Genomic DNA, 13,461 nt, shown 5'->3' with positions numbered 1-13,461 from the left:
TTGGGTGGCATTCACACTTTTCTGATATTTACAGTATATTGTGGAGTGATTAAGTTTTTATATTTTAAAGTAATTTGATCATTATTGTATTAATCTTACTAAATTATATAATTATTTTAGGTTTATTTATTCATACATATTTTATGGCCAGTGTGGGGAAAATGATTGGGGAAAAAATGGCATAAAATAGCTTATTTTGTAAGTTTATAAAAGTCTCGTTGAAGTGCACTGTAAATTGGAGTGAGAGATACTGGGGGGAGTGACTGTCACTTTGCTCGCAACTGATTAGTCCAGTATCTGGATGAGCTCTCTGATCGGGAACATAACCTGCCCGGGAGCAGGTTAGCTGATGTTGCTATGGCGAGGAACCCAGATGAAAGCCTTATACACCTTACTGGTACTGCAAATTCAGAGTTCACTTAAACTAAGTTTAAACTTATCTAGCTCGTGGTGTGTGTTTCTTTGAGCATGTCAGTGTGGTGTCAGGTTAAATAACTCTAGGTCCGTTACAGGAGAACAGTCGTTTGGAGGAGGAGGTCAGTCTTATGAAGGAAAAGCTATCTGAAGCAGAGAGCACCATCTCTAAACTAGAGAAAGAACTAGACCACCTGCTGCAGGACAAGGTGACACATCTATGGGTATCTGTTTTCAGGTTGCTTTTAATGCTTTCATTCCCTACTGATAATTGATCTATTCTTGTGTTAATGAACAGTATGGTGGCCTTGATCCAAATGGCACAGGACTGCTAAATCAAGAAGAGCACTTCTCAGAGGTCATTAAGGAGTACGAGCAGAAGTGCAGGGTATGAGTGAGTCTGTGTATGTGTTTGGCATGTTGGTAGATATTTTGCTTTAAGTGAAAGTTTTAGTCCAGTCTAGTCATTATGACCAGGGCTTGCTCTGAGGAAAAAAAAGCATTGCATCAAAGTGTTTGGCCTTTTTATTAGTCACGCTTTGCTCTAAACCTCCAGTCTAAAGCAGTCATTTTAAAGTTTAGAACATAACTAGACATTTTAACTCACCACCCGACATGAGTGATACTTTATATTGTGCAGCTTTTCTGCTTTAGAGAGTTGCGATTTCACTTCAAAAATTGCAAGCGATATGGCTTACGATTTTTCATAAATTTACATTTAAGTAGGGGCTCGAGTCATATCTAGGGACCAGATTATAACAGAGACATAGAGGTGGAATCTTTTCACTGGGACCAGGAAGCAACCACCCAGAACACCCTAGCAACCCCTTAGCAATGCCCTAGCAAGCACCAATAATATCTTGGCAGCACAGTTACTGTACATGCTAAAAACCATTCTTAACACCTCAGCAATGCCCTGGCAACCACCCACCACACTGTAGTATCATTACAGTTTGTTTTGCACAAGCAAGTACCACTCAAATTCCCCTCCAAAAATCTTTTTTTGAAGTTGCTCTTTGAGCATTATGGTAGTGTTCGGGAAACCTGTTAAAAACCTGCCATTACTTTTCATCTGTAAATTTAAATGGTTTTGCAAATGTATACTTTTGCAAAGTTTTATTTAATTGTTGTCTTTGCTTTTGTGAGTTTTTAAATGCAGAATTTAACCCCCCCCCAAAATACAGGAGCTGCAAGACAGGAACGATGAGTTACGTTCAGAGCTGGAGCTGAAGTCTCAGGGCTCAGGGAGGAGAACCAGACGATCAAGGGACAGCTTCTCTGGTCATACCTGGTCAAGCCGAAGAGCTTTAACCACTGAATCAGATTCTGGTAAATGTACTAATTGTATCTTGCATTAAAAGTTAATTTAACTGTAAATTCCACTCTTTCCTATTTCTCAAGATTTCGCACACTATATACTTGTCTTGATCTACCTTCCCTTCTATAGTCAATGCTTAACTTTTGAATGAGCTTTTCCTATCTGTTTTGTTCTGTAGATGATCCTGAAATCAAGAAATGTACATCTCAGGTCAGAAAAAAGCTTCAGGTCACCAACAAAAATGGTGAGGAATTATGAAAGACATTAGTTCTTATTTTCCTATGAAATTCTCATCAAAATTGGTTACGGTTAGCTTTTGCATGTCTTTGCAGCCATGGGTTCCTTGGAGAGTTTGGCTCCCCTTGTGAGCATCGAGACAGAACTGGCCATGGAGCAGCTGAAAGAAAGATACGAGCAGGAAGTTCAAGACTTGAAAATCCAGCTGGAGACTAAGGTACTAGCATAACATGTAAACACTTTGGAAGTGCTCCTAGGTGTGTACTTGCCACGGGTACTACTAGTAATTAGCATCAAAAATCATGGTAAAAAATGAATCATCATTATGGAGATGAGTGATCACAGGGTGTACTGTATAATTTCTTCCTCCATTCACCGTCACTACATCTTTTTTCCATTAAAGTTAATGGTGGCTGAGGCTGTCATTTGGGCAACATCTCCTTTTGTGATCCAATAATGAAAAAGTAATATAGGGTTAGAACAACATGAGACTGAGTGAATGATGACATTTGTAACTTTTGGGTTAACCACTGCTTTAATGTTGTGTAAACAGGTGAACTTCTATGAGCGCAGTATGGAGCTGATGCGGCTGCATATGGAGGTTGAGCGAAAGGACACCTTGCAGAGCTTTAAGATGGAGATCAGTGAAATGGAAGACCAGAAATCCCAGGCAGATGAGCGGGCAGAGCAGATGCGACAGTCTGTGGAAAGACTAGAAGCTGAGCTGAGGGGTAGGACTGCAGGAGGAGTCTGGGGTCCTGAGCAGGAGTGGCGCGTTCAACGCGAGCAGGCCGAACTGGAGCAAAACTATGATCGTGAGATCAGTAACATCGTACTGTGCCTCACCTCGGAGAAAAATCAGATGGAGGCAGAACTCAAGCTGAAGATAGACCAAGAAGTAATGCTTGTTCGGTGGGTACAGCTTTAACATTTTCAGGATCTCGGAAATATCGGGTTAAGATCAGGGAAGTTAGAGGTACAGAAGTACAGCTTATCTACTTCAGATTAGACAAATAGGGTAATAATCTAGGTCTTGATGCACCAGTAAGAGTATTCCATATTAGATGGCGGACAAAGCTACCTTGTAAGAAGCTGAGTGGTATGTGTAAATGCTAAGACGCAGTCCTTCAGACTCTTATTCAATCTCATGATGGAATATAATGCAGAAACGGTGTTATCTGTGAAGAAATTTAAGAAATATAGTTTCTATTTGGGTGAATCAAAACACATCCAGGGTACGATTTCACCCCACAATCAAAAGAAGGAAAACAAATTAAATCAAGCCAGTTTTAGGACCAATTTTGATTTTTTTTTTGCATTGTAATATTAGTCTCATTCTCATTAACATAAAAATTACTAATTTCAGTAACAGTAAATGACAGTAACTGTCATTGAGTATAAAGAATTGCAAAACAACTCATCCAGAAAACGCATACAAAAATTTCAGACACATTACAGTAATAAGAATTGAGGTTGGAAATGCACTTTTTTTTTTTTTTGCACAGTGCAAAAATATTGGTCTTAAAAATAGGGGGTGGGGGAGGGGGGTTAATGACCTGTATGACCGTTCTGGACAGGTTTTGTGAGATTCATCCACTTACAATTTTATGTGCGTTCTCAATGAAGGAATACTGTAATACTGTACTCTTGATATGGATCTCACCATTATCACTAGGACAGTGACCCGTGTACAAATCCTGCATTGCACCTGATTTGATGAACCTTATGTTTAATTGTATGTTCTTTCTCTTAACCAACATGCCTGTATGCTAAAACTAGATTTTTTTCCCCATGGGAAATTAAGTCATAGAAATGTCAGCATGTTGCTGTGTCCCAGGGAGAAGGCAGAGCACAGTGAGGCTCAGTGTAGCCTGCTGCACCAGCTGAAGGAGCAGTCTGAGCAGCATCACAGAAGTTGGTGCATGGGAGTCACGAGTACAGGAGCTTGAACAGGGAGCATCCCCTCACCACCGAGCGTTGGGATGAGGAACCGGCTCCAATCTGCCATAGGGTGGCACAGGAAAAGAAAAAAACGGAGGATGACCATCCAGAGGAGGTCAGGCAGCTGAGAGAACACATCCAATTGATGGAAGATCAAGCTGCTCTTGCATCCACGGCTGAGGAGGAGTTGCTCATCCAACAAAAACAGCTAGAAGATCAGCTGGAAGACAACACTGTCTCCATGAAAGCCCAAGATGCCCTCATCCAGCATTTGACTTCAGAGCTGCATGCCAGAGAAAAAGAAATGGAACCTAGAAATGAGAAGGAACAAAAGCTTGGCAATAAACTGTCTCAGGTGGAGCAAAAGCTTAAAGTTGAACAAGAAAGGAGGCAAGAGCTTCTAAATCAAAAGGAGCAAATGGAGAGGGATACTGTGAAAAGTGTCCAGGATAAGTTATCCCAGCTAGAGGAGAAACTTGTACAGGAAAAAGAGAAAGAACAGGGGCTTCTTGATCAAATTTCCCAGTTGACGAAAGAGTTTGAGAACCTGAGCACTGAATCAGGGACTTGGCAGAAGGAGATTGAAATGATGCAGGGCAGTAGTAGTCATCTATCCAATGTATTTGTTGAACAGCAAACAGCTGAGGGAACAAGGCAAAAAAACTGTAAAAGCTTCGAGAAAACTTGTCAAATACACGAGGCATTGAAAAACCGAGATGAAGACCTTTCGAGACAGGCTTTTGAGCTAAAAGCTGAGGAGATGGAGAGAGACCGACTTGTAGAGGAGCTCGGGTCAATGCAGTGTTCTCAACCAGCTACAAATGCAGGTCAATAGTCTCTCAGAGAAAATGCACATGATGGAACAAAACCTTCAATGCTCCCTTTGTATAGTGCAAGGTAAGGTTACACAGCTCAAACCCTTCTGAACTCGGAGCAAGAAGAGATGAGGCACCTCGAACTAGAGAACTCCAGTTACCGGCAACTTGCAGAACAGCTGTCATCTCAGATCATTGAAATGGAGGCCGAGTCATTTATAGTCAAAGAGAACATTGATAAACTTGCACTGGAACTGCAAAACAAAGACCACCAAATGTTAGAACTCAACTGTCAGCTTGAAGCCAAAGCCGAAGAGATGGATTTGCTCTGGAACAATGTTCGGCTAAGGATGAACCCGTTTAAAAACAGTGAACTCGAGTCAGGTTCAGCTTTTGACCAACCAATTGGAGGACAAAGGAAGAGAGCTGTGCTCTCTGAGGGAAGAGGCTGACAATACCAATAACCAGTTACAGCAATCACTAATGGACTCCCAAGCAGACCTTCAGCAGATGGAGACATTTGAAAGTGAGAAAATACAATTTAAAGAACACCTTGATAAGGAGGTGTTTGTCTTGGCTTTAGAACTGGAGATGGACCCAGCCAATCCCCACAGGTTTGTGGTTCTCTGGCTGGTAGGTGACTGTCGCCACAGACCAAAAAGACTAACCGTTGCTGCATTGATTGAAATTTAATTTCCCCCATATGGAAGCCAAGAGTTGATTGCCTTAAAGGCAATGTCATCACCCACTACTTGTTTGTCCAGGAAAGTTAGTCACAGAATGTGATTTCATTAACCACAGACATGTGCCTTGATTTTTTTTTTTTTTCAGGCCTCATGCTGCATCTCATTAACTGAATGAAATTCATCACTGACATGCATGATTCAAAACTCACTATGAATAACAGTAACGTATTCTGATTGAAAGTGTGTTCTTGCATCCTATTCATTTGACATATTTAATGTTTTGTTTGCCATCGTACTCTTGCCACTGTGATTTTGAATTTGAATGTTTGTCGAAAGATCTTGAAACATAAACTGTCATTGTTCCTGAAACTATACTTAAAATTAAGCAGACGATTGAAATATTGTTTTGGAGAACTGACTTCTTTGGTTCTCGATTCTAGGGCAAAACTTGTTGAGGTCAGCTCTGAAAATTGTGCACTGAAAGATCGGCTTGCCATCTTGCAGCAGGATTTCAAGTTGCTTGAAGTGGAGGTGAACAAAAAGAGGTAATGAAATCATCACATTTTCACTTACCATGTATCTTGCGACATGCAGCCTTCTAGTTTTGCCATTTAATTTCACTGCATATTTGCAGAAGAACACTTGAGGAGATGGAGAGTGATTATATGAAGCATCGAGAAGAGGAGGAAAGGCTTCACAAAGAGGCAAGATGGGAACAATAAAGTGCTTGGGTTTTAGATATTTTAATAGTGTGGATCGAGGATGTTGCAAGGACCTTTGACACCTCTTAATTGTGTTATTCTCACGAAACCTGTCAAGGAAGTGTCCTGGGCATATTTAAACTCAAATGAAGCCTACATTTTAGAACACACGTGCACACACACAGGTTTGTTTCACTATATAAGTGAGGACATCTCATAGACTTCCATTGATTTCATAGCAGGCTACTGATATTTTCTATCCCCTAACCCTACCCATAAACCTAACCCTCACAGAAACCTGTGCACATTAGTAGATTTAAAGCTAAACATGATTTGGCTGATTTATGGGCCTTTTTCTGCTAGTGAGGACCACCTCAAATGTCCTCATTTGTGGGTTTTCAACAAGTTTCTCCACATTAGTGAGGACATTTGGCACTCACAAATATAGTGAAACCTGTACACACACACACTAAGCCAAAACATTGACCACTCACAGGTGAAGCGAATGACGTTGATCATCTCCTAACAACTAGTCTGAGGAGGCAAAACCGGCGACAGGGTGTTGGGCACCCAAGGTTCATCGATGCGTGGGCAACGAAGGTCATCCCATCTGGTCTGAATCGACAAGGTCTACTGTGGCACAAGACACTGAATTTTAATTTGGTTACGGGAGGAATGTGTTACAACACACAGTGCATTGCACCCTGCTGCGTAGCCGCAGACTGGTCAGAGTGCCCATGATGACCCCTGTCCACCATCGAAAGCTCCTACAATGGGCATTCGAACATTGGAACTGGACCTTGGAGCAGTGGAAGAAGGTCACCTGGTTTGATGAGTCCTGTTTTCTGTTACATCACGTGGATGGCCATGTACGTGTGTGCCATTTACCTGGGGAAGTGATGGCACAAGGATGCACTGTGGGAAGACAACAAGCCGGTAGAGGGAGTGTGATGCTCTGGACAATGTTCTGCTGGGAAATTCTGGGTCCGGCTATTCATGTGGACGTCAATTTGATATGTGCCACCTACCTAAACATCGTTGCAGATCAGGTACACCCCTTCATAGCAATGGTATTTCCTGATGGTAGTGGCCTCTTTCAGCAGGATATTGCACTCTGCCACACTGCACACATTGTTTGGATTGGTTTGAGGAACATGACGAAGAGTTCGTGTTGCCCTGGCCTCCAAATTCCCCAGATCTCAATCCAGTTGAGCATCCATGGGATGTGCTGGACCAACAAGTCCAATCCAAGGCAGATCCACCTCGCAACTTGCAGGACTTGAAGGATCTACTGCTAATGTCTTGGTGCCAGATACCACAGGACACCTTCAGGGGACCTGTAGAGACCATGCCTCGGCAGGTTGGTGCTGTTTTGGCAGCATTCAGAGGACCAACAGCATATTAGGCAGGTGGTCATAATTGCCGCTTTTCCACCATTGGGCCGAACAGTTCTCATTGCAAAACCGCACCGTTCCGGGCCAGCTGGTGTGGTTAAGGTTTCTTTTTCCACTGTGGTATGTAACAGGTCCATCTTTTACCGATGGTAAACATTGGATGATCGCATATTCCAGTTTTTAGGACTGCTTTTTACCCTTGCTTTGCTTAAAAACAGCAAAGACACCATGTCGCAAAAAGGCAAGGAATGAGAAACAGGCGCGAGGTTTACCATAATTTTCTGAGGGCTTGTGTTTACCACCGGACATGAACATGCAGAAAGGTAAAAGTTCCCAGACTAGCTAAAAAGGATATTTATTGACAAAATATTATATAAGTATTAAATGAAAATAATGAATTAGAATGTATTGATGTATTTTGAGTTTAAATGAGCTGGTAATGTACTTCCCTGACGAAAATGGTGTGTAAATAAATGTAGTTTACAATACTAGTTAAACTATCATAATAAATTCTTGAAGAAACACTAAACGAGTTGCCACATACTAAAGCCATTCTACTAGCACGGTTGAGTAGTTAGCTAACCGTGCTAAGAATTCCGGGCCAAGAATGTTTTATAATCGTGCCGTGCCAAACCATGCTCAAGCGGAAATGCTATTACCGTTCAGCTTGATGGTGGAAAAGCGGCTAATGTTTTGGCTCATCAGAGTGTGTGTGTGTGGGGGGGGGCGGGGGGGTTTCTCCATATGTCATTATTTTCAGTACACTTGAGCACATTTTAGCCCCCCATTTCTCAATACTGTAAAACATCTGGACATTTTACTATGCCCATTGTTTTCAATGATGATTCTCATTACTGTAAGCATTTGTTTTGTCTGTGTTTGATTACTTGTGATTGATTCTGTAAAGTGACCTTGGGTTTTAGAAAGGAGCTATATAAAGCATTATTACAATTTTACAGTAAAAAGATTTTTACATTTAAAATCTGCAAAAATGAAAGGCAGTACCTAGTGAGTTTTACTATGTATTAATTGATTTTATTAAATAAAGTAATTATACATCATAGTAGAACTCACTTGGTACTGCCTTTCATTTTTGCAGATTTTAAATCGTCCATGACGTTTTACAGTAATGAGAAATGGGGGCTAAAATGTGCTCGTGTACTGAAAATAAAGACATTGAAGAAAAAAAAAAAAAATCACATTGTGGTTTTAAAAATTATAATACTGACCATGTTTTACGCATTGCGGGAAGCAGAATGGGGGGGGTAAAATATGCATAACTGTCATGGAAAAAATTGGCCCTAATGGCCCCAAAAATAGGCTTACATTTTTTATATATATATATATATATAAAAAATTTTATATAAAAAATTTCCTTTTTGATTTGAGTAAAATAGGGGGTGTGTGTATGTGTGTCAATCGTGAGAATTGCCCAGTTACTACTTCCTGTTCCTTATCAATTTTTCTTTCAAAATAGAATTCCAAATGTCGAGAAGAGATCCTTGATCTCAGTGCAAGAAACCTGAAGCTTAGTAGCGAGAACGCTGAACTGAGCTCCCGGCTCTGTAATGATGAAAGAGCGCTCCATACGCTGACTGACAGGCTAACACAGGTGTGTCAGGAGAACGATAATGCAGCTGCCTCTCACAGACAGCTGCAGGAAACTCTACAGAAGGGGGAGAGTGAGACACTACAGCTCCAGGAACAATGGCAGAAAGAAAGTGAGCTTCTAGAGAGGGAACTTAAAAATGCCAAAGAGAAGGTATGGTTACATATACACTGATCAGCCACAACATTAAAACCATCAGCCTAATATTGTTTAGGTCCCCCTCGTGCTCCCAAAACGGCGCCAACCCGCATTTTAGAATAGAATTTGAACTGACAAAGTCTACAGTAACTCGGATACCGCTCTGTACAATTGTGTTGAGAAGAATATGGTGGAGCTGGTGCTGTTTTGGTGGCATGAGAGGGACCTACACAATATTAGGCAGGTGGTTTTAAGGTTGTGGCTGATCGGTGTATATATACTGTATACATACTGTGTGTGTGTGTATATATAATATATATATCTGTATAAAAATTAGTTTTGCAGTGTAGTTTGACGGTTACTGAATTACTGAAACTGCTGTTATTTTTATTTTAGCTCCAGCATTTCACAGTAGTTGAGTCTGCACTGACTAGTAAGACTCTGAAAAACCAAACTTTAGAGCAAGACAAGGATGACTTGTTGAAGGATATAGCAGATAGAGACCAGAAGGTGAGATGCTGAAGTTTCTTTAATGGCGCACTTTTCTGCAAGTGGATCTACTGGACATATTTTTATGCTAAAACACAATCTGCTCTTATTGTAGTTGGAAAAGCTTCAGGAATCTCTCCGCAACTCTGAAACCCAAATAGCACAGCTCAACTCCCAGCTCTTGACTATGTGTCAAGAAAAGGATTTTCACACCAAGGAGATAGCTACACATAAAAAGATGCTGCAACAATCTCAGAACAAGGTAGTTCTTTTTACATAATTATTTACTTGTTTCTTTGAAATCATTCATTGAAAGCAGTTAATGAATATTGGTGCATAAACCCAGGTCCAGGAGATTGAAGACGGCATGAATCAGCTGCGTAAAGAGAGAGACCAGTTACATCAGACCCACAGGCTTCAGGAGGAGACAGCAGTCAGTGTTCTACAGAGAGAGTGCAAGAGCTTGCGAGTACAGAACGAGGAGCTTCTTAACAAGGTTAGTCAGGAGGACATTAATGCTTTTTTTTTTCTTTTTTTTTTTGCAAAAGCAATATTAGACTTTATTATTCAAGCCTTAATTCATGTAAACTTGGATTTTATTCATAGGTGGCTCAGCTGCAGACTCAAGAGCTGGAACTTCAGAGGCTGGTACATGAGTGCCACATTTTGAGGAACAAACAGGCAGAGCTAGAGAGTGCTAATCAAGAGGCAATCGAACAGGTTTGGAGAATCGTGTGTCAAAAGGCAGTTCTGATCAAAACATGTTTTCACTGCATGTGATCCATTAATCTGTGTAAACAATTTAAACTAGCCAATAACTAAGAGGTTTGGCCTACCTTTTTGTGTTGCATTTCGTGGTTCAGACACTAAGGGCAGACAGCGCTCTGTCACTGATCCAGGCTCAGCATACACGTGAGGTGCACGAGCTGCGAGAACAGGTGGGGTCTGGCACCCGGGAGCACCTGGCCCACCTGCAAACTCAACTGGCCGAGCAGCAGCGCAGGACGCAAGATGTAGAAGATCTGCTTCGATCTCATGCCAAGCAAGCCAATATTCAGATGGGCCTTCAGCAGGTAGACTTGCTAAACATCACATTTAAAATCTTTGGGCCATATAACAGGAAGTGGACAAAGCAATGCATGCAAGGGCTTATGACACATTTTAGCATTGGATCTTTTTTATTTTCTACTTGATCAAATATTTCATGGGTTAACATTTTAAAAAAATCAAAACAAAAAAAACAGGAGCAGTACGAGACATTGATGGGGAGCATGCAGGAGCACATCAGTGTGGTTGAAGCCAAGTTGAAAAACACCCGTATGATGCTACAGGACAAAGTCAACCAGCTAAAAGAACAGGTATTCTTAAACATGGAGTTGCAACCAAATTGAGAAAGTGAGGCTATGTTCGGAACAGGATACCACCTTACTACTTGCCTAATACTGTGTAGTATACAATGTATAAAGCTTTCTAAATAAAATAAAAAAATCAGGGGTCCTGGGTAGCTCAGTGGTAAAAGCTGCTGGCTACCACCCCTGGAGTTTGCTAGCTCGAATCCCAGGGCGTGCTGAGTGACTCCAGCCAGATCTCCTAAGCAACCAAATTGGCCCAGTTGCTAGGGAGGGTAGAGTCACATGGGGTAACCTCCTCATGGTCGCTATGTGGTTCGTTCTCGGTGGGGTGCGTGGTGAGTTGAGCGTGGTTGCCGCGGTGGATGGCGTGAAGCCTCCATGCGCTATGTCTCCGTAGCAATTAACGGAATTTTACTTCTAAAACCAGACCATTGTGCTCTATACACATGTGCTTTGTATACTGCACATTTTGCCAAATGTAGTAGGGCATCCAGGTGTTCCTTGCGTGCAGGAAATACTATATACACCGATCAGCCACAATATTAAAACCACCTGCCTAATATTGTGAAGGTCCCCCTCGTGCTGCCAAAACAGCGCCAACCCACATCTCAGAATAGCATCTAAGATGCTATTCTTCTCCCCACAATTGTACAGAGCGGTTATGAGTTACCATAGACTTTGTCAATTCAAACCAGTCTGGCCATTCTCTGTTGACCTCTTGGAACCATTCTGAGTAACTTCTAGAGACTGAGTGTGAAAATCCCAGGAGATCAGCAGTTACAGAAATACTCAGACCAGCCTGTCTTGCACCAACAATAATGACATGGTCCAAATCACTGAGATCATGTTTTTCCCCCATTCTGATGGTTGATGTGAACATTAACTTGGCTCCTGACCCGTATCTGCATGATTTTATAAACTGCACTGCTGCCACACGATTGGCTGATTATATACAGGTGCATCTCAATAAATTAGAATGTCGTGGACAAGTTCATTTATTTCAGTAATTCAACTCAAATTGTGAAACTCGTGTATTAAATAAATTCAGTGCACACAGACTGAAGTAGTTTAAGTCTTTGGTTCTTTTAATTGTGGTGATTTTGGCTCACATTTAACAAAAACCCACCAATTCACTATCTCAAAAAATTAGAATATGGTGACATGCCAATCAGCTAATCAACTCAAAACACCTGCAAAGGTTTCCTGAGCCTTCAAAATGGTCTCTCAGTTTGGTTCACTAGGCTACACAATCATGGGGAAGACTGCTGATCTGACAGTTGTCCAGAAGACAATCATTGACACCCTTCACAAGGAGGGTAAGCCACAAACATTAATTGCCAAAGAAGCTGGCTGTTCAGAGTGCTGTATCCAAGCATGTTAACAAAGTTGAGTGGAAGGAAAAAGTGTGGAAGAAAAAGATGCACAACCAACCGAGAGAACCGCAGCCTTATGAGGATTGTCAAGCAAAATCGATTCAAGAATTTGGGTGAACTTCACAAGGAATGGACTGAGGCTGGGGTCAAGGCATCAAGAGCCACCACACACAGACGTGTCAAGGAATTTGGCTACAGTTGTCGTATTCCTCTTGTTAAGCCACTCCTGAACCACAGACAATGTCAGAGGCGTCTTACCTGGGCTAAGGAGAAGAAGAATTGGACTGTTGCCAAGTGGTCCAAAGTCCTCTTTTCAGATGAGAGCAAGTTTTGTATTTCATTTTGAAACCAAGGTCCTAGAGTCTGGAGGAAGGGTGGAGAAGCTCATAGCCCAAGTTGCTTGAAGTCCAGTGTTAAGTTTCCACAGTCTGTGATGATTTGGGGTGCAATGTCATCTGCTGGTGTTGGTCCATTGTGTTTTTTGAAAACCAAAGTCACTGCACCTGTTTACCAAGAAATTTTGGAGCACTTCATGCTTCCTTCTGCTGACCAGCTTTTTAAAGATGCTGATTTCATTTTCCAGCAGGATTTGGCACCTGCCCACACTGCCAAAAGCACCAAAAGTTGGTTAAATGACCATGGTGTTGGTGTGCTTGACTGGCCAGCAAACTCCCCAGACCTGAACCCCATAGAGAATCTATGGGGTATTGTCAAGAGGAAAATGAGAAACAAGAGACCAAAAAATGCAGATGAGCTGAAGGCCACTGTCAAAGAAACCTGGGCTTCCATACCACCTCAGCAGTGCCACAAACTGATCACCTCCATGCCACGCCGAATTGAGGCAGTAATTAAAGCAAAAGGAGCCCCTACCAAGTATTGAGTACATGTACAGTAAATGAACATACTTTCCAGAAGGCCAACAATTCACTAAAAATGTTTTTTTTTTATTGGTCTTATGATGTATTCTAATTTTTTGAGAGTGAATTGGTGGGTT

At 41.6% G+C, this 13,461-nt stretch overlaps 1 pseudogene; it reads left to right on the top strand.

Moving 5' to 3' along the window:
* LOC127413503 (ninein-like protein) overlaps positions 1 to 13,461 on the top strand; it is a 41,725-nt pseudogene that overhangs the window by 27,439 nt on the left and 825 nt on the right.

Source organism: Myxocyprinus asiaticus, chromosome 23 (genome assembly GCF_019703515.2).
Source record: "Myxocyprinus asiaticus isolate MX2 ecotype Aquarium Trade chromosome 23, UBuf_Myxa_2, whole genome shotgun sequence".
In the NCBI taxonomy this organism is placed as follows: Eukaryota; Metazoa; Chordata; class Actinopteri; order Cypriniformes; family Catostomidae; genus Myxocyprinus; species Myxocyprinus asiaticus.
This window is presented reverse-complemented; position numbering and strand designations above follow the sequence as displayed.